The 3,554-nt window shown below is 38.0% G+C and overlaps 1 pseudogene; it reads left to right on the top strand.

Annotated features, from left to right (window-relative positions):
• The first annotated feature begins 1,138 nt into the window (after window positions 1–1,138).
• Window positions 1,139–1,318, top strand: LOC121561944 (annotated as a pseudogene).
• Window positions 1,319–3,554: the final 2,236 nt, after the last annotated feature.

Genomic DNA, 3,554 nt, shown 5'->3' with positions numbered 1-3,554 from the left:
TCGATGGAAGAGTTATTTTTGGAAAGGACGTTCTTTTTGGACCTCTACGGCTGACAGCAGACGATGTGCACTGTCTGCAACAAAACACACCGGAGAAGTTTTATGATGTGTCGTTCTACACCATCACCAGGCTGGAGGAGGTGAGAGGGCTCTTCCGAGCGAACTCGACAGCACCCGCCCTCAGTAGCTTCAACCACAGACTGCTATATGTGAAATTGATAGAAAATTGTTGTCCTAGAGACGGATTACCAATATCACCTTCCACCTGGCTACGGGCACAATTAAAAGGTTTAGACAACAGACTGAAAGATTTTAATTGGCTTGTTTTACACAGACGTCTTCCGGTCCGTTCAACATTATATGATCATAATTTGACCCTGAATAAATTTTGTCCCAGGGACAACTGTTTCGTAATTGAAACAATTCCCCATGTTTTATGGGAATGCTCTTTTGCCCAAATAGTCTGGAAGAAAATTAAAATGGATTTTAATATTTTAAAAAAACATTGATTATGAAGGGTAGCCAAATTTGAACTAAAACATGTGGAAAAGGTGCAATTATTAGAATTAGTGACTCTGGTGTCCCTTATCAAGACCAAACTTTGGGAGGCCAGATGTGGTGCGGTCAATGACACCCTCAAGTGGTCACCGACGGGATTGGTAAAATGTATAAAGCAAGAAATTTGGAAAAAAATACAATTCGAAATAGATAAGTGGGGCATCACATCTGTTAAACATAGATGGAAAGGGATATACCCTTCTTTGTAAACGTTTTTTATAGCCTATATATAGGCCTATGTATAACTGTATTCTGTCATGTAAATTGAAATGTAGGCTTTGTAAATATTCGATATACACTGAGGTTTATTCAGAGTTCCCTTTGGTATATGTGTATGTTTTTATTTCTATAATAGTTTTTATTCCTTTGAAAGATCAGCTTTGGGAGATTGTTAGAGGCAATTGTTTACATGCTTCTCTTGAATGTAGGCCTTTTAGCTGGTCAGGTTCCTCAGAACAGCACTTTTTTTTTAGGAGTTTTGCTATTTTGATATGGTTAAGGTACTGTTTTTGTAAATCCATGTTATGTACAACGTTATGCACTGAATTTGTACTTGTATTTGAATGTGAAATGAAAATAAAAAGTATTTCTCCAAAAAAAAAAAAAATCTGTTCTTATCAGTTTAATATCTGATACGTCCCCTATCTGGGGACCATATTTTAAATTGATTTTTGGAACAGGGAGATGGAATAGGGACTTGCTCCGTCCACTCCACGCATCGACCTGGTATTGCAGTACCTCCAGGAACGGTGCACCCCCTGTCATTGTAAAGATAAATCAGGCAAAGACAACAGAATTGCTTTGTTATATTCCATTAGGATCACGATGTATTTTATATTTTCACGTTTGACCATCTTCATCTCAATGTCAATGATGGCTAGAAAGTGATGGTCAAGTCAGTCACTGTTATAGTAACTATGATAGCTGATGTGAATGGTGCGTTAATCATCTAATTAAATCAATGTTTATTCGTCACATGCACAGGATACAGGGTGTAAATGGTACAGTGATAATGCTTTAAAGAAATCTTGGCATAGATTGGGAGTTGATCAACGTTGGGAATAACCACTTTTGACTGTTACAAAGTAACAAATTGGTAGGTTCGTAAGTCACGTGGTCATCTGCCCTCCAATCGGAAATGACAGAAAGCGTTTATAAATTAAATCCAGATTAACCGCTAAATCGGAATTATAATATATGTAATACGGCTGGGGGAATCAATTTAGAGATAATAATATTGACATAACATTTGATCTTATATCAAATATCTCTGGTAGCGTTGATGCCACAAGGGAACTGAGCAAGTGTCCACTTGGTGGCGCAAGTGTTCCACCGACCGTCGCATTTGAATGTTGAACCACTTGACTTCAATACATCATCAACGCAAATAATATGAACAATAAAAATAGCCTGTCTTTATTTTACATGGACATGAAATGCCATTAGGCCTAATGAAGATACCGTATATGTAAGTTACTTAGTTGGTGTCTTGTAAATCAACTGGTATGCGCATCAGGGTTTAATATTTCCTCGATATTATACAAATGTTCCATCCCGAGAATAAATCACTCTTCTCACGGGTAACCCGGTATTTTCCGCCAAAACCGGAAGTGTCATTCAAAAGCATTATAACGCTTATAAATGTCTGGATTTGATTAGAGCTTTGATCAGCATGAAAATACAAACCTGATGCTACCTGAGCCTGATCAGACATATATTAAATACATTTTATAATACATTTTACAAATCCAAATCCCAGATGAAGAATAAGACACTATTTCAAAGCATAGTACATGTAATGTTAGCCAAGTACAATGTAATTACTGGTTGTTACACAGGATTTAGCTAGTTAAAATGAAGTGTCTCTTTAGGAGTATTTGTAATTAATGTGTACAGTACATTACCCATCCTGACAACCTGGCCCTCAATTTAAAGCTTGTGGAAGTGACATCCAAGTGGGAGAATAAATAAACTAGCACACCACAGAGTATCTGTATAAGAAAATCATTCAGAGCTCACTGTGCTGCCAATCACAGTGTAAGGTGCGACATTTTGCGGGTGTGGAGAGCTCGTTAGAGGATAGAGGAAGCTTGCCTTGAAGAGCTGGGCATCGTGTTATGACCTGCATTATCTGAATTAGGCCCACAGAATTATACCTACGGAGGAGCGGCTTCTATGGAGGAACTTTGAATGTCTGAACTTCAGAGTTGGTTTAATGTTGGACCAGAGCAGATGTTAGCTAGCTAGCTAACAACCTTGTTTGTGCAGTGCAGCACTAGAATTAAAAACAGGTCGAACCTTTTTGTCGTTAATAAATCCAATGTGAAACGTGGTGACTATAGTATCCTTAACTAGAATTGAAAAAGTTAATCCATTCTTCTCAAATTAAACATATCTCCCTAATTTCTGAATCGTGCTTGTAACGTTGTCAGTAGGATACAGTAACCTATGCTTCAGAGGGGAGGAGCAGGTTGTTTCCACACGCACACCCACTGGCAAAGGTTTCCATTCCAGCTGGCAGGCAGAAACTGGAATACGTTTCTAGAGTGAGCTTTGTTGCGATTTTGTGGGACTGGAGAAAAATACCCGGAAAGTAAAATAAGGTTATTACCTGGATTACATGCTTTTAAAATAACTGCTGTTCCTGAAAAGTATAGAACACTTTAGTTTCCGGTTCTTTTTAATGTTATTTTTCAGTTCTGTTCCCTGAACCGGTTCCAACCCTAGAGACATTATTTGGATGAAGGTCATGCTTAGCCTAATAAACTATAAAGGGAAATAAATTGCTACAGTTTACACTTTTTTAGTAATTTAATGAAATGTTGTAATCTGATCTCGGAATGCACGGACCGTTAGTAGTGGGGGAACAGGAAGTTCCGGGCAGGCGGGCACCATTCTTCACAATAAAGAAAGCGTCTGAACTGTGCAGTCAAGAAGATAACCTTTGTGTTCGTTTCTATTTATTACTAGAGGTATGTCATAGCACGTTTAAACTT

The sequence above is a fragment of the Coregonus clupeaformis genome, unplaced genomic scaffold (genome assembly GCF_020615455.1).
Source record: "Coregonus clupeaformis isolate EN_2021a unplaced genomic scaffold, ASM2061545v1 scaf1286, whole genome shotgun sequence".
NCBI classification, from domain to species: Eukaryota; Metazoa; Chordata; class Actinopteri; order Salmoniformes; family Salmonidae; genus Coregonus; species Coregonus clupeaformis.
The sequence above is the reverse complement of the archived record's forward strand: the minus strand, read 5'-3'. Positions and strand labels throughout refer to the sequence as shown.